The sequence below is a fragment of the Loxodonta africana genome, chromosome 11 (assembly GCF_030014295.1).
Source record: "Loxodonta africana isolate mLoxAfr1 chromosome 11, mLoxAfr1.hap2, whole genome shotgun sequence".
Classification (NCBI taxonomy): Eukaryota; Metazoa; Chordata; class Mammalia; order Proboscidea; family Elephantidae; genus Loxodonta; species Loxodonta africana.
Genome location: NC_087352.1, coordinates 50,737,233 through 50,755,730, shown reverse-complemented (window position 1 = coordinate 50,755,730; position 18,498 = coordinate 50,737,233). Strand labels below are relative to the sequence as shown.

The window sequence follows — 18,498 nt, the reverse complement described above, 5'->3', positions numbered from 1 at the left end:
AACTTGGGTTCCCCTTTACCAGCTTTCCTGTCCCGTCCTGCCTTCTGTCCTTGCCTCTGGGCTGATGTGCCCATTTAGTCTCATTTTGTTTTATGGGCCTGTGTAATTTTTGGTGAAGGGTGAACCTCAGGAGTGACTTCAGTACTTAGTTAAAAGGGTGTCCAGGGCCATACTCTCAGGTTTTCTCCACTCTCTGTCAGACCGGTAAGTCTGGTTTGGTTTTGTTTTGTTTTCGGTGAGTGAGAATTTTGTTTTACATTTTTCTCCAGCTCTGTCTGGGATCCTCTATTGTGATCCCTGTCAGAGCAGTTGGTGGTTGTAGCCAGGCACCATCTAATTGTGCTGGACTCAGTTTGGTGGAGGCTGTGGTAGTTGTGGTCCATTAATCCTTTGGACTTATGTTTCCCTTATTTCTTTGGTTTTCTTCATTCTTCCTTGCTCCGGATGGGGTGAGACCAGTGGAATATCTTAAATGGCTGCTCACAGCTTTTAAGACCCCAGACGCTACTCACCAAAGTAGGACGTAGAACATTTTCTTTATAAACTATGTTATGCCAGTTGAACTAGATGTCCCCCAAGACCACGGTACCCAGCCCTCAGTCCAGTAATTTGGTCCTTCAGGGAATCTGGATGTGTCTATGAAGATTGCATGACCTTAAAGATTGTAAACCTTTATGGAAGCTGATTGTCATGTCTTCCTCCCATGGAGTGCATGGTGTACCACACTAAAAACCAAAAAAAACAAAATCTATTGCTGCCAAGTCAATTCCAACTCATAGTGACGCCATGTGACAGAGTAGAACTGTCGCCATAAGATTTTCTATGCTGTAATCTTCATTGAAACAGACTGCCAGATCTTTCTTCTGTGAAGCAGCTGAACCCAAACCACCAACCTTTTGGTTAGCAGCTGAGTGCTTAACCATCACACCACCGGGGCTCCTTTTAGTACCAGACTACTTGGGACTGAGGCAGGCAGCAGCTGGACGGCCAGTGGGAGGAGCTAAACCGCCATTTTCCCTGCATCAAGGTCCGACTGAGACTGTGCCAATGTGATGATATCCGCATCATCACAGGAGCTGTCCATCAATCATGATGGACCACACCCCTGAATATGCCCTGAAGAAGAGCCCATCCCTACTCTTTCCTCCCCATATAAACACCTGTACCTAACAATCAATGAGCCGTCTTGGCAATGCGGGTCCTTTGCTCTCACCAAGCAAGACCTGGAGGACAGGTAGCACAAGCAAACCCTAGCTTTGTCGCTCACAACTCTGTGACCTTAGGCAAGTTATTCTAACTTCCTGGGTCTCAGTTTCTCCAGTGGTAAGATGGTAATGGTAACAACAGTCCTTATCACTAGGGCATAGGGATGAACCGTGTTACTGATTTAAGCCATTTATAACTGTGCCTGACATGGACTAAGTGCTATAAAATAGCCTTTAGTATTAGTACAGCCCTAGTGGCACTAACTCAAAGCTTGGTGGTTCAAACCCACCCAGCAGGTCCACGGGAGAAAGACCTGTCGATCTGCTTCCTTAAAGATTACAGCCTAGAAAACCCTATGTGGCAGTTCTACTCTGTCACATGGGGTCACTATGAGTCGGAATCAACTCAGCAGCACCCAACAGCAACAATAACAGTATTAGTACTCTACAGCTTAAGTCATACTTAAACTATTTCTCTTCAGTTTTTTAAAAACAATAGAAGATTTCACAGTCCCTTTCAGGCTGTCCCTATTCCAATGTTTAATGACCCTCATTGAGGGAATGGGATTTTTTTAATTAATAAAAACCTATTTCCTCTTTAAAACCTCCTATAACTACATTGCATGATGGAATAGTTTTCATAAAGAATATGGATCAAAGATGAATTACAGAGAAAAAAAGACCAACTCTCAGCTACCTGAAAACTCCAAAATCAAATGATCCAATTGTCCTGAAAAAGTTGAACCCAGGAATGACCAAACAGCTCACAGTATTAGAGAAGTCAAGAATGTTAGTAATCATCTAGTCCAAACCCTTAGTGTTACAGATGAGGAAACTGAGACACAGAGAGGTAATTTTAATATTCCAGAAATCATACTTAATAATTCCAAACCAAACCCATTGCCATTGAGTCAATTCCGACTCATAGGGGCCCTATAGGACAGAGTAGAACTGACCTATAGGATTTCCATGGAGCTGCTGGTAGATTCGAACTACTGACCTTTGGTTAGCAGCCGAACTCTTTACTACACCACCAAGGCTCCACCAATAATTAGTGGTATAAAGAGTGGTATCAAAAAAAAATAGTGGTGTTCTCTACAATATGTTTACCAAAGAAGTTGTAAATTAGTCTAGTATTGCTGCTATTAACTTGGATTGTAGTTTAAGCTCTTCGTAGGAAATCGCTTTTCATGACTTGTTTATATGTCACACAGAAAATCATCATCTATAGTGATTAAGTGCTACGGCTGCTAACCAAAGGGTCGGCAGTTCGAATCCGCCAGGCGCTCCTTGGAAACTCTACTGGGCAGCTCTACTCTGTCCTATAGGGTAGCTATGAGTCGGAATCGACTCGATGGCACCGGGGTGGCTATACTTTAATACCAAGTTTTTTACCCTAAATGGCATTGTCCAGCTTGAACACTAACCTCTTTACCCTAGTTGTCTCTTTATGATATTTTTATCATTTCTAGTGACCAAATGTACTCTCACATGACCAAAAAAAATAATTTCAGCTTATAAAAGGCAAAATGCACCAGACAACTAAGAAGATGATTTTATGCAGGTCATTGCAATGGGGAGAAGGCCCATTAATAAGGAATGCCTGGAAGAAGGGAGCTTAGGGTTTCATAAACTCCATGCCGTCAAGTTGATTCCAACTCATAGTGACCCTATAAGACAGGGTAGATCTGCCCCCCTAGAGTTTCCAAGGAGCACCCAGTAGATTTGAACTGCTGACCTTTTGGTTAGAGACATAGCACTTAACCACTACGCCACTAAGGTTTCCAGGATTTCATAGAGGCAGGTAAACAAGGGAGTGATTGTGAGTCTTATGGGAGCCACAAAGATGGGTGGGAATGGATCTTATCTTGGAATATGCAGGGCAGGGTCTTCGCTTGCAGTTAGCTTTTTCATGGAACACAAAAAGGTGTGGGAATTTTTTCACCAAGATGTTTGTTTTCAGAAGTAGACTGCCAGGTTCTTCTTCCTAGTCTGTCTTAATCTGGAAGCTCAGCTGAAACCTGTCAGCCATGGGCTACCCTGCTGGTATTTGAGTACCAGTGGCACAGCTTCCAGCATCACAGCAACACGAAAGCCCCCACGGTACCACAAACTGACAGAAGCTTGGGGGCCAGGAACACAAGACTCAGGTAAAGTTCAACATTGTCACATCTTTAATTTTAATCAGGAGACTGAACTTGAGTTCTTAAGGTTGCTAACTGCTCAGTCTCCTAAAGTGACCTCCCTGAAAAGACATTTGGATCTTGTATGATCCAGATGGATTTTTCCCTAACTAGTGTTAACCTGACTATATTAACCTGACTATATTAGGCCCAAGATGGAGTCACTTATGCTATGTCCCACATCAGGAAACCGAAACCTAACTAGTTTCTATTTCCTGTAAATTCCTGACCTTTCCAGGAGCTAAAACCTAAGTCAATTGGTTGACTCTCCCGAAAATAGAAACCTAAACTAGCTAATTAGGATTTGCCTGCCCGGTTTAACCTAGTTCAAAATGTACCCTTAATCCCAAATAAGGAAAGAAAAGGCCTGCCAGCCAATCCAAAATTTGGCCTGTAAGAGGCAAATTGATTGAAGTTTATTTAATATATGATTTGCATGTTAGGGTAACATTTGGACTAGGGAGCCAAAAATATTCCAAAGATGAGAAAGCCTTCAAAGACTCTTACACTCCACCCCATAATCATTCTCATGGGAACCGGGCCAGAACAGTGTTTTTACAATAAGAATTTACCCTAAAACTCAGCTCCCAGTCTAACTGTGGAGTTTGTTTCCCCAGAACTCACTGAATTCTTCAAAAGATCACAATGTCTAAGTCTAAATGATCTCACTGATTAGCAAGGCTGTTGTTTGACCTAAAGGTGACTTTAGGAGACAGGTTCTTCAAGGCTCAAGGCTCAAAAGGACATCTGAGGGCAAATTGCCCAGCTCAGTCACCCCAGCTCCATGGACCTCAGAAATGTAGATTCCTGAAGAATTAAAACACTTTCTCACTTTCTTGTGCCTGTGTGTCTGTGCACCTATAAGCCCTTCTGCTGTGTACCTCTCTTTGGAGTTCTTGCCTTGCTCCCCTCATTGATGAATAGCAAATAAAGTTTATGAGTTAGAACACAAATTTAAACTTGTGGAAATTTTATTTTTAACACTAGTTTCATTATCTTTTATCTGGTAATTACATTATTTTTCTTGGTGACACGCTTCCTGCATCTTTTATCTGAAACTTAAGACTAAAAGAAAAAATTGCACCAAATCACCACTAAAGTAGTAGTTGTCAACCAGTAGATGGGACACACCCACCTGAGACCATTGATCAGGCTCCCTGTCCTCCATGCCTTCAACTTGCTCACCTTGTAAATAAACATTGTGTTCTTTTATATAATATTCAGCATAAAATCAGAATTGGAAATAGAAAGTGAGATGAACTAAATTTCTGAAATTCACTTGAGTCTTGGACATAGAAGTAGTTGGTTCAATATCCATAGCTAGGAATACTATGTCTGTTATTGTTGCTGTTAGGTGCCATTAAGTTGGTTCTAACTCATAGTAATCTTATTAAGTATGACAAAAAAAAAAAAACGTTGTCCAGTCCTACACCATCCTCACATTTGTTACCATGTTCGTGCTCATTGTTGTTGCCACTCTGTCAATCCATCTCATTGAGGATCTTCCTCTTTTTCACTGACCTTCTACTTTACCAAGCATGATGTCCTTCTCCATGGATTGGTCCCTCTAGTAGCATCACTAGGGTTAATGTCAGCCAGTGCAATAACCAGAAAATTTGACAGAATCAGCCACTATAAAAACACCAGCAGCAACGAAAACAACAGCTCGTGTTTGTAGTGCGTGGAGACGAAACCAAGTGATTCAAGCATCATTGTAATTGGGTAATGATGACAATTCTGATCAGAGCACAGTAGAAGGTTCAAGAAAAATTAGCATAGAATTTAAGCCTTGTAGGTATATTGATACATGTAAGCTGAGCTTATGAAATTTTTGTTGTTATAACTAACTACAGTGGTATTTTTATAAAAAATAATCAATTTCTGCTGAAATGCTGCACATGAAAATTTATATACAGTGATTTTGGTGTCACTTCCTCTAATAGTGTCACCCAGTGCAGTCTGCAACCCTGTATCCACCTAGTGATGCCACTGAGTTCCTCCTAATAACATGTCCAAAGTAAGTGACATAAAATCTCACCATTCTCACTTCTAAGAAGCATTCTAGATGTACTTCTTCCAAGAGAGATTTGTTCATTCTTCTGGCAATCCATTCTGGCAATCAATATTCTTTGCCAACACCATAATTCAAAGGCATCAATTCTTTGGTCTTACTCATTGTCCTGCTTTCTCAAGCATATGAGGCAATTGAAAATACCATAGCTTGGGTTAGGTGTGCCTTAGTCTTCAAGGTGACATCTTTGCTTCTTAACACTTTAAAGAGGTCTTTTGCAGCAGGTTTGCCAAATGCAATCCGTCCTTTGAATTCTTGACTGCTGATTCCATGGAAGCTGATTGTGGATCCAAGAGAAATGAAATCCTTGACAGCTTCAATCTTTGTGTATCATGATGAGCATCACTATAATTTCCCAGTAACAGGGCTTGATGTGTGCGTGTGTGTATGTGTGTAAGGAAAAATTTGGAAAAACTTTTAAAAAGTAAGTGGTTTTCCTGACAGGTTCATCCATTTGGTTTTCTCTGCTTTTCATCGTCTTTCCCATTGCCATCAAGTCAATTCCAACTCTTAGCAACCCTACAGGACAGAGTAGAACTGCCTATAGTGTTTCCAAGGCTGTAAATCTTTATGGAAGCAGACAGCCACATCTTTCTACCATAGAGCAGCTGGCAGGGTTCAAACCACTGACCTCTCCATTAGCAGCCAAGCACTTAACCACTGTGCCACCAGGGCTCTTTTGTCATCTTTATCAAGCTATTTAACAACTCGGACAAGGAAACCTGACAGTCATCAAATAATTTCTTTCCATAGAATTCCATACAATTGTAAAATTTCTCCGTGAAGGTTCAGTTGACTTCCCTCTCCCACAGTGGAACCAACCAGTTTTGGATCTAATAAACAAACCTATCTTGGCATTCCTAATGGCCTATAAATGTGTTTGGTCCTTGGATTCTTCCTTAAACTGATTATAACAACTTTCTGATTCCCTCATTAATGAATGAGTTAAATAAAACCTTTGACACATGTTCATTTTACGTTTGTATGAAAGATTTTACCTTTTTAAAAATATGTATATGCTTCCACATGTCTAAATAAATATACGTAAAATCTCCTGAGAAACCATTTTAATTCTGGGGCCCATGGAGTTGGGGTGACCCACCCAGGCCATTTGCCCTTAGCTGTCATTTTGAACGGTGAGCCTTAAAGAAACTGGTATCCTAAAGTCACCTTTAAGTCAAACAATAGCCTAGTAGGCAGCTTAGTGGAGGCTGTTTTGCCTTAGGCATTGGGCTTTTTTAAAGAGTTACCTATGTGTAGTTTCAAGAGCAGGAAATCCAGGGTAGTTCTGGGAACCTTGGCAATGTCAATAAGACGGGATATTAGAATCTTTAGAGATTCTCTTATCTTGGGAGTATTTTTGACTCTCTGTTTTGAGTCGGAACTAACTCGACAGCAATGGGTTTGGTTTTTTGGTTTTTACTCAAAATGTTACCCCAATTTGCAAATTGTATAAATAAATATCGATTTCTATTGTTGTCTTAATATGATTTTTGTTTTAATACCCATTAACTCAGATTTATTTGTAAAGGAACAAAAAAATTTTCTGAATTAGAGTATGTCCTAAGAAATAGAGTTTTATTGCTTTCAAGTTTATGTAAGAGACCTTATCTAATAGCGATTAGTACCTTAATAAATGATTTATAATTAGGTCATGTTTCTGACTAAACTGATTCTTCTAGAGCATTTAAATATAGCAGCATATTTTAAGTGTTTTTAAAATCTTCCTCCAATCTTATTTATACATCTTTTAGAAAGAAAAAAAAAATGTGCTATGTAATGAAAAACTTCAGCCCAATTATTCCAAATTACAATTAGTGAAATGTTACTTTAGTAAAATTTTACACGAGTAAGTTGACGGAACAGTGATTCTCAGAATGCTTGCAATTGAGCAGACTGAGACCTAAAGCATCACTTAATACAATGCAGTAATCCCTTCTAAATCAGCCTTGATGGGTCATCAACCAGGCCCTGCCTGAACACACCTGTTAACAAGGCACTCCCAATTTTCCAAAGGCTGTTTCATTCCTGAAAAGCTTCTATCATTTGAAAGTTGTCCTTGTAATTAATCAAAATCTCCTTCTTTGAAACTTTCACCTATTGGTCCTAGTCGTAATTTCTGTATAAATAGACACGTAAGACCTGTCATTTATCTTCTTTCTCATCTAATAGCAAATGGGGGTTCACTTGGAGACAAGACAGGTCAAGAAGAATTACCATAAACTAGATCTCCTATATCACATCAAGTGAAGTCAACTGTTAACAATTATAAACAGACACCTTGATTGCTGCCATAAACTATCCAAATCAAGCCCTCATAAACAAAGAGGCTAAGCCACATAGAAACTGTTACACCTGGGTTTTCAATTATATTCTTATAGATGTTCCCTTGATTAACAAAAAATACATATCTCATAGCCAAAATATCTGATTACTTCAAAACCAAGAAAATTAACAATAAAATAAGGTGTTACCCTGTTGAGCTTTACTATCTGACAGTTCTAAGAATGTCACAGAACCTCCTTTTCTGCAGGTATTGGAACATTCTCATAGTTTGTCAGAGAAGTAGGCAACCTACTGCTTCGTATTACACCATGACCCCAAAATGACCCAGACAATTCTTTTGTTGTAGCATCCATCGTCTGCTATCAAGGCATTTAAAAAATAATAGTTTAAACATCAAATCATCTTACAATTTCCTCCATGCTTTCCTTCTTTCATCTATCCCTATCCCTTCCTTAAGAGGAAAGATCCAATATATTGACAGTGTGATCAGAGATAAATTCTCAGGCAGAGGGGATAAGCTGTGGAATACAGGATTTCCGTCTACACTTGTGAAAAAAGAGAGAAGTTTCTATGGCTTTTAAGGATTAGTTTCCTAGGGAATAAAGAAAATCTTGCCATTTTCCCTATGTCAGATATGAAAATGAAAAGTATAGAGGAGAAGAATGGGGCCATAAACTTGATACAACGCACCGCTATCTAGTTTCATCAGATAAACTATGGAGACAGTTTTGATGATGCTCTTGTCAGAAAACACATGGTACGATACACTGTATATGTGCCAGATAGCTTCTGCACTTTCAGAAATGTCATTTCTAAAAACGTCTATCCATTTGGAAAATAAGTATGCAATAAATCTGTAAATATTTATTATAAAAGCAATAAGAAAACAGTAAAGAATGAATGCAGCTTTCTGACAACACTCCGTAAACTGTTAACAACAGGCCTTTGGAGCTGGCTCTTCTGTTTCTAGATCAGGGGCCAGGGCCCAAGTGTTGCAATAACTGAGTCCATACTGATGTATCCTATATCCACCCACCTACCATAGGAGGTCCATCTAGTAGAGATGCCAAACGATAAGATGCGAGGCAATGTAAAACATACACATCTCGTATTTCAGAATCCATATGTCTGGCTTGATCAATGAACCAAAATAACTACTCTTTGAAATTGAAAAGCTGCGAGAACTTACTGCTGTTCTTTTTTGTTCTCAATCCTACAGGAAAGGGCTGGGTGATGAAGAATAAGAAGAGAGTGCATCATAGAGGACAGAATAATCACTTCGGCAGGGCTGGGGTCACGCTGAGGCTGTTCTTGGAAAGCACGTGTTCTGCTTTGGCTGTCTCCCTGGTTAATTTCTCAGTTCAATTCTCCATCACTGGCTGAGAAAGGATGGTGATGGGCTACGGGATGGAGGCATGTGTTACCATGGCCACGTTTTTTAGTTAAAAAAAAAAAATTTGCATGTTGGCTCACCTTTTCTTAGTAACTATCTTCTGGACAACTTAGCTCAACACTTCTTGACTTAATCCACAGAATTAGAACATCTGCTCTAAATCGAAGATTTACAGAGGGAATTATACCTACTCCATCGAGAGATTGTTTGCCTCTGATGTCATTCTTGATTAGATGATTTTGGAATTTTGATTGCTTCACATTAGATCATTATGATTTCAAAGTGCAGCTTGTAAATGTATGCAGTTCATCAAGGACTATAAATATAAATCTTCAACCACAGACGTCTCCTCTGCTTAGGTCCTCTTAGATGCTCTTAGGTTAAAGGGAGACCCACAGAAATACCTTTAAGAAAAGGTGACAAACTCCCACATTCAAGATATATTTCAAAACATCTGGTCCATATCCAAGGGTTTGATAATTGTGAGCTTTGGTTTGTTTGTTTTAAATTCAAATTAATGACTATAGTATAATGAAGTTTGACTGTTTGGAAAAACAGATGTAAAAAATGTAATGACTACTCTGTTCAGTGAGGAGCTCTGGTGATGCAATGGTTAAGGGCTGGGCTGCTAACCGAAAAGGTGGAGGGTTGGAACTCACCAGCCCCTCCGTGGGAGAAAGATGTAGCAGCCTGCCTCCGTAAAGATTTTGGCCTTGGAAACCCTATGGGGCAGTTCTACTCTATCCTTTAGGGTCGCTGTAAGTTGGAATTGACTCAGCGGAACACATCAACAATTCTCTGTTCACTAAAACAATTACTGGGTTGGGTAATAAAATTCCTCCAGATTTTTCTATATGGCTTTTTGGGTTCTATCTTCGACTTTCTATTCCAAAGGAAACTATCAATTTCTATTTAAATCTCTTGCATCACAGTGGGACTTTGATCTAACATGATGAGATGGGGGGGGGGGGGAGTAAAAAAAAAGCCATGTCTCTTAATAGGAAATCTCAAAGTTCCTAAATTAAAATTAAATTTAGTATATCTTAAAACCAAAATTCCCTGGAATTTGACTGGTTTCTTCCTTTATTTTAATCAGCTTTGCTGGACTTTTATCATTGAGATTAGATATCAGATTAGGTCCACCCCCAATATACTTTACCAATTTAAGAGTCTATGATTCTACAAGTGTTGTCTGAATTCTACATGAAATCATGTCACTGCTGCTATTTCTGTTTAAGAACTGGGATAAGAAAAATAAATAGCAAGATGTGCATCAGAAAGCAGGTGGGTCAGTTTGCAGGGAAAGGAGAAAGAAGCATCATCTATTTCCCAAAGGCTGCAGTGCAGCATGTAAACTAGCCTATCTGACATGTACTTATGTGTCATGAGTTACAGTGGTAATTAAGTCTCTAGAACAGCAAGCTACCTCGAGAACCCCCCAGGACTTCAGGTGGCTGGCTCCCAACTCTGAATCATCTAGTACTTCACAGCGGATCATCCATCTCTATCATTCCTTTATTTATCACCGTTCTAAGCCAGGGGAGTATGCTTGGCTCTAAATCACATTTTTATCCTTGCATGCCTACTAGCCTATCGTTCCATTTTCTAAATACTTTCTCCAGAAAGGAAGCCATTATGCCAGATGGGATAAAACTAAGTATATTAGTTTTCTCTGGCTGCCATAACAAAGTACCACAAGGTAAGTGGCTTTAAACAAGAGAACTGTATTATCTTACAGTTCACAAGACAGAGAGTCCAAATTCAGGGTGTCAACAGGACCATGTTCTCAACAAAGGCTCTAGAGGAAGATTCTTTCTTGTCTCTCCCAGCTCCTGGTAGCCCCAGGAGTTCCTTGGCTTGCAACAACAGCATAACTCTGTCTTCACATGGCTGTCTTCCCTCTGTGTCTTTGTGTATTTTCTCCTTTATAAGACACCAACCACATGGGATTAGAACTCACTCTACTCCAGCAAGACCTCATGTTAATTGATAACTTCTTCAAAGACTATTTCCAGACAAGGTCACATTCATAAATGCAGGGATGACAGCTTCAACATATATTTGGGGGGGACACAATTCAATCTCTAACACAAGGTATCTTCATCATTTTCTTTTCTTTCATTTCCAGTGCTCCTGTTAGCTTCACCAAGGTGAACCCAGGAAGGAACCAGGTCCATCAACCTCACATGGCCACATCAGTCAGGGTCAGCCGCAGCCAGTTCTCCCTGCTGTCACCGTTGCACATCCTGAAGGCTGAGACACATTGGCAATAGTACTTCTCATCCATTTATTCAGCAATATTTACTGATGCACCAACAGCTGAGGCATGTAGACTAATTGTCTGAGAAGGGAAAGAAGGAAGGAAGCAAATGAATAAAATGAGAGCCATAAACCCAAAGGGAGATGCATTTTCACAGGAACACCAATAAAGTCAGGCTGTTTGCTAGCTACTCAGACTCTGTGTGGCCCCTCTTTGAATTTGGCGGTACTCCCCACTCCCCTGAGTGGAATCATATGTAAAGAGTTAAGCATCAAAGACATTCATGTTACAGAATGTATGAACTTTTTATGTACTTGCCCAGTGGAAATATAAAAGAAAAATGAGAGAAAGAATTCCCACACCATATCCCTAGAGCCATGTCTCTGTGCATGATGGGAAGGAGACAATCAGTCCAGGTTGTGGCTGATGTGCCAGTTATTTGTACTCTAGGCCCCATTAACTTATACTAGCAATTTTGGAGAAGCAATTTCTGCTGCCAGATGGCAGCCCAGAAGTAACTTTCTTGATGAGTGAGGGGAGTTACTCCCACTTCCTTCCTTGACATTCACAGTGCAGCCCCCTCAACCTCATCCCCACAGACCAGGGACGTGGTGGTTGGACCCACAGAGACTGTGATTAAATGACTCATTGCCTTAGCATGACTTGTTTGTAAAGGTTACCCTCAACAACAGCAGCAGCAGGGTCCTAACTCCAGAGTGGGTATTTGTCAAAAATGAGTCAAGATAATAAGCGACCATTGAAGGAAAACCTCCAGTTGGGTAGAAGGGGAGCCAAGTGTATGACCTGAAGGTGAGATTCAATTGAACACTTCCAAACGCCCTTTGGAAAAATTTGACCCTCACAACAGAATCAATTCTTGGTTTACTGCTAGTTACTCAATTGAGACCACAGACTCACATCTATCCATGACTTCACCAGTCATAATGACACCCACATCTTCAGTCAAGTCAATAGTGAGCCCCAGCTCTGGTTCTCCAGGCCCCCTTGGTGCTGCCAATTATGACAGGCAGTGAGACAGAAACAACCCAAAATCCCAAATCCAAATTAATCCTAATTCATTCAGAACTTCAAAATCAGTGATAAGAAATAACAATTTTAAAGTATCAGCAAACGGTGATTTTCATTCAAGGAAGTCATATCAGAAAATAAAACAAAAGTAGGCCATCAAAATCTTTTTGTTGCAGAAAGACTTGGAGTCATTAAAACAGACACAGAAAGGAGTATTAGGGAATTGTTACTAAAGATTGCCTTTAAAGTTACCATGAAGAGATAAGCAGGAGAGACTAGAGGATCATGGAGAATAATTTTTCTAGTAAACAATTCAGAAAATAATAGTAGGAGGGAGACTGAACAGTTACTAAGTCTAACTGTGTGCCAGGCAGTATGTGGTCACACATATTATATTATTTAGTCCTTAAAGCAACCTCGTTTGGTAAACATTGTTATTGTCAGTTCATACCAAAACCAAACCCAGTGCCGTCCAGTCGATTCCGACTCATAGTGACCCTATAGGACAGAGTAGAACTGCCCCATAGAGCTTCCAAAGAGCACCTGGTGAATTTGAACTGCCAACACTTCGGTTAGCAGCCGTAGCACTTAACCACTACGCTACTAGGGTTTTCTGTCAGTTCATAGATAAGAAAATTGAGACTTGGAAATTTAAATGTCATATAGAAGTATGGTGAGCATTTGCCCTTTTTGGCTCCCCAGCAACTAAACACCCTTGCTATTTGAGAGCACCCTCCCTAGGTGATTCTTGGCGCACCCATTAAAGCATCCTCACCTCCAATTTTAAAGACAAAGGGGTCAGACACTCATCTCTTGGGGTCTCCATTTCCTTGCCTGTAAAACGAGGGTGTCAAATTACTATTGAAGGCTCTGCCAGCTCTGAGAGCCTATGACAGTAGGAGTCCTATGCACAGAGATATTGCCTGATAGGCCCCCTCATTACGCTACAGACCTATTATGAACAGCATAATTCCGGTTAAATATGTGGCACTGGCAGAATTTATATGTTGCTCTGTGAGTCAGCTATTAACCAATCTAGAATGGAGTCCCCAACATTAATCCAAGTCCAAATCCTGTCTCTCTTTCATACTCCAACTCAGTGTACTCCTCCCCTGATGACTTTCCTGGTCATCAAAGCCAGGGTGCGTCATCTGGGCCTGTCCTTGTCATTCTCCTTGTCAGTCTCTGTCATTGAAATCATCCTCACATGGGCCTTTCTCCATGGGTCAAACCACAAACCGCTTGAGGACAAGAATTATCCTTATTCATGTATGTACACCCATATATGGCAACACTAGGTGCTCACTGATGGCATAGTGGTTAAGAGCTACAGCTACTAACCAAAAGATGAGCAATTTGAATCTACCAGGCACTCCTTGGAAACTCTATGGGGCAGTTCTACTCTGTTCTGTAGGGTCGCTATGAGTCGGAATCAACTCAATGGCAACAGGTTTTTTTTCTTTTGTTGGGGTAGATGCTCACTAAATGTAAGCTGAACAAAGAAATGAATGATGTCAAAGGACTCAAACAAAAGGAGATGAAGTGTCAATCCTGTACCTTATCCGAAAATTTGCATTCTTGTGTAGAAAATAAGCAATTTTATCAGAGGAAAACAAATTTCTGGGTAAGTAATCACTCAGATATGCATATTACACTCCCCATGAATCATTTTGCAAAATGAAAAATTGAAGCTCTATGAAATAAACAAAATGGCAAACCTGAGACTCTGGACTATGAAATGAAACCAAATCAATGTCTGCTAATTCTAACAAATTAGTCCATCAGGTCAAGCTTGGGAGCAGGGTCTAAGTCTGAGGAATAACTGCAATAAAAAAAAAAAAAAAATCTCAATTTTCTACTTTGTGGATATTAACAGATCATAGAAACAGTTTCTATTTCTACCCAGCACATCTCTGACCCACATATGTGCTTATGTAAGTTAAATAAAACCAGAAAGAAAAAAATAACCATGACTGTTACAAAACTCTTTTAAAAATCCAAAATTATTCCAAGGTTATCCATACTACCACTCCCTTTAATTTGGGCAGATAACTGAAAGTTGTCTGGATTATAAAAAGAAAGACAAAGCATTGAGCATTGCCTGTCGCTGTTTCCTGTTCAACTGATGGTTTTCAAAATCCAAAAGAAGCTTCCTTCCTTCTTCTCTTCTTCCTCTCTCCCTTCCTTTCTTCCTTACTAATGAGACATGGTCAACTAAATGCAATGCATGGTTCTGAACTGGATCTCCTTGCTAGAAAGGATTTTGATGGGACAACTGCCAGATTTTGAATGAGGTCTGAGGATCAGATACTAGTACTGAACCGGAGTCAATTTCCTGATGTTGATGGTTGTGCTGTGTTATATTGAAGAATGTCCTGTTTGTGGGAATTACACACTGTATTAGTTTCCTAGGGTTGCCGTAATGAATCACACAAACTGGGTGGCTTAAAACAGCAAAAATATGTTGTCTTACAGTTTTAGAGGCTAGAAGTCTGAAATCAAGATGCCAGCCTGGTCATGATCTCTCTGAAGACTCTAGGAGACGGTCCTTCTTTGCCTCGTCCAGTTTCTGGTGGTTCCTGGCATTCCATGACATTCCTTGGCTCATAAGCACATTACTCCAATCTCTGCCCCCACCTTCACATGTCTGTCTTCCCTCTGTGTGTGCCTCTTCTCTTTTTTTAAAGACACCATTCATATTGGATTAGGCCCACCCTACTCCAATATGACCTCATGTTAACTTAACTGATTACATCTGCAAAGACCCTATTTCCAAATAAGGTCACATTCACAGGTACCAAAGATTAGGACTTCAACATATCTTTTGAGGGGACACAATTTAATCCTTAACAAACAGTGAAATATTTGGAGGTGATGAAGCATCAAGTTGTCAGCTTACTCTCAAATGGTTCAGAATCTAAAAAGTTCTTTTTACTGTTTATACAACTTTTTAAAATCTGAAAATAATCATGTGAAAAGTAAAAAAAAAAAAAAAAAAAGCAGCAGCAGCAGCTACCCTCAAGATTCTCTGACTCAGCCTGAATTTCTGGGCACCTCTGGTCATATTGGTGCTGACCTCCCTAGGGTACCAGAGCAAACCAGGCGGTACACAACATTCAGCTCAATGAACTGTCTTGGGGAAGTCCCTTCTGCCACAGACCATGTATCCCTCTGCCCTTCCCACTCTGCCCAATACCTTCTCTACCTCTTGGAATTATAGCTGAATTCAGGGTCTTCATCTGAGGACCAGCACACATAGGAAGCCAACCCACCTTCTCCAGTGACTACTGGGCACTCCATCCCGTTTCCTCATAACTATTTTCTTACCTGCATATTTTCAGGTCTCCACCTTCCATCCACCAAACACTCCCATGGTACTACCCCATCATATTCCTATATCTGTCCTGGCTTCTCCTCCATTAATCTCCTTAACAAATCCAGGGTGCCAGCCAAGCTCTTCCCTCCCTGCCCTCCAGACACCTCTGGAGTCTGGAGTTTGGGTGCCTTTGCCACCCCCAGTTGGAATACTCCCCCAGTTAAAAAAAAAAAAAAAAAATTTTTTTTTTTTTTTTTTAATTTCTGCCGTTCAGAACCCTCCCCATCCTTTAAGACTCATTTCAAGGGCCATGTCCTTTGTGAAGCCTCCCCTAACCTGCCCACCCTCTTCTGAATTCCATAGTTCTGATTGTATCCCATTTGACTCTAAACACAATTATTGCAACCTTCTCTAAATATCTTTCTCTCTTAACATCTGTGTCACTCATTAGATAAAAGGTTTTTAGGGAGCAAGGATCATTTCTCGCATTGCTTTATAGCTTCCACCATACCTAGCACCAGCGCACTGAGAATGGGCTGATTCAGAGTCTTTCACCCTTTCTCAGCATCATCTCCCTCAGATCACTAGTATCAATTGTCATTATTTATTATGGGACACATACACACACATTTCTGCCAAATTGGAAATCAACGAATATGCTATTCTCCCTCCTTTATTCTCACATTGAACAATTTAATCCAAGCAAATCCATTTCTTTCCTATACTTGTTTAACATAGCAAAGCATTTAATTAACCCTTGTGGATTAGCGTAGAATCCTAAGAGGGAAGGTAAGAGGAAGTAAGAGAAAGATGAGAGGAGACGGGGAGAAATGGACACAACAATATTTCCCATCCCATATGCTCCTCTTACAATGTGAGGTTGACACTCCTGCCCTGGAGAGGTGTGTAGGGTCTGCATTCCCTCTCATTGGATCTCAGCGGGCTTGTGACTACAGGAAAGCATGCTATGTGACCTAAGGGAAGGTCATAGAAGGCCATTCAACTTTCACCTGGTTCTGGTAGTATGCTTGCTCTTGGAGCCTTGAGCTGTCATGTAGCTGTCTGGCTGCCCTGAGGCCACTAGCCCACATGGAGAAATCACATGGAGGGGCCCTGAGACAGCATGAAGAAAGAGCTCTACCTGTCAGCCCGGCTGCCTTAGCTATTCCTAACCATGTCTAGCTGCAACAACATGTAAGCCAAACCACTGAGCCAAGCACCTCCTGAATCTTGGCCCAGAGGATCCATGAACATAATAAAATCATTCTGATTTGAAACCACAAAGTTTGGGGGTAAATTGTTAAGCAGCACATAAAATAATACTCATGAAGGGTGTGCTTCTTAGTTCAAGTAAATACATGAGACTATCTAAAAATCCACCTGTTTTAAGCATAGAGCTCTATGATATTTTAGTAAATTTATGCAATTGGACAACCATTATCACAATTCAACATAAGAATGTTTTTATTGCCCCAAAAAGATTCCCCATTTGGGCCAAATTCTTAATCGCTAAACCATACTGCCTTCCACACCATAGTGGAGACATGGCACAACGGAGGACATTAGTAAAAAGCAACTGGGAGTTCTCATAGACTGTTGGCAGGAGTTTAAATTGATCCCTACACTTTGAAGAGCAACTGGCCATATGAAGTTGAAAATGCTCATACGCAGTGACCGAACCACTCCTCTTCTCCACATATACATCCTGCAGACTCTCTCACATCTGCACAAGGAATCACATCCAGAAATGTTCACTTCAGCATCAATTGTGAAGTGGACATTTGGAAATAGCCCAAATGTCTATCAACACGCATGGATAAGCAAGTCATAGTATATTCATTTAACACAGTGTAGCAAACAACCATTAAAGTGAAAAAGCTATAATTTTAAGAATCAATATGAGTAAATCTCAAAAACATAATGTTCAGTAAAACAAGAAAGTTGCCAAATAATATGTAGAGCAAAACACTACTTATAACAAATTTTAAAACCATGAACAGTATAAAACCAAACATAGTATTTTGTAGGTAGGGCCTGTATTTAAGTTTTATTCCTTAAAAAAAAAAAATTGTGAAGCCAATATGCTGTAATGTTGAAGTGTAATAAAGCAAAAAGCTAGCACATCTGTACTTGTCTTTGTATGTGAAATATTGCATGATAATATTTTAAGAGATATAAGAAAAAGTGTTTCTTAAAATTAAAAAAAACACCAGAGTCAAACTTCATTCAGCTCATTAGTTCTTAATTAAATAAGTCTTTAAATATTTTTAAGCATTTATTCTGTATTAACCCAGTGCCCCAGGGCGCCTTCGCTCAGTTCATCCGCAGGTCAGCTGCCCCAGGCTTCTGTTTTTAGGAGTGCACTTTCCCTTAAGCCTGCACACTGCACACCTCCACCCCTGCCTGACGCTGTTGAAACAGACTCACCCTCTCCTAGTCAGCAGCTGAAGTGTCTGTAGAAGACAGATGATGTCTTTGTGTTTGAGCAACAGAAATGTAGGACCGTTGGGATCATAGAAAGATAATTAAGTCTTTAGCCATTATTGAATGTGGCAGGGTGGTAAAACACAGCATTTACCCTTTTTTTTTTTTTTTTCCTCAGAGGCTAGAAGAATGAATAATTCTAGGAAACCTTAGGACAGACAAGGATGGATTTAGATACTTTCACCTCAATGGTCTTTGTTATGGATTGAGTTGTGTCCCCAAAAAAGATAAGTTAAAGTCCTCACCCTTGTATCTGTGAATGTGACCTTGT

General features: G+C 40.1%; 1 long non-coding RNA gene across 1 annotated transcript in view; it reads right to left on the bottom strand.

Moving 5' to 3' along the window:
• Positions 1-2,834: 2,834 nt before the first annotated feature.
• LOC111749587 (uncharacterized) overlaps positions 2,835-18,498 on the bottom strand; it is a 43,234-nt gene continuing 27,570 nt past the window's right edge. The window contains exon 3 of the long non-coding RNA XR_002784792.2: positions 2,835-11,479. This is a non-coding gene — a long non-coding RNA (uncharacterized LOC111749587). The remainder of the gene's footprint in view (positions 11,480-18,498) is intronic.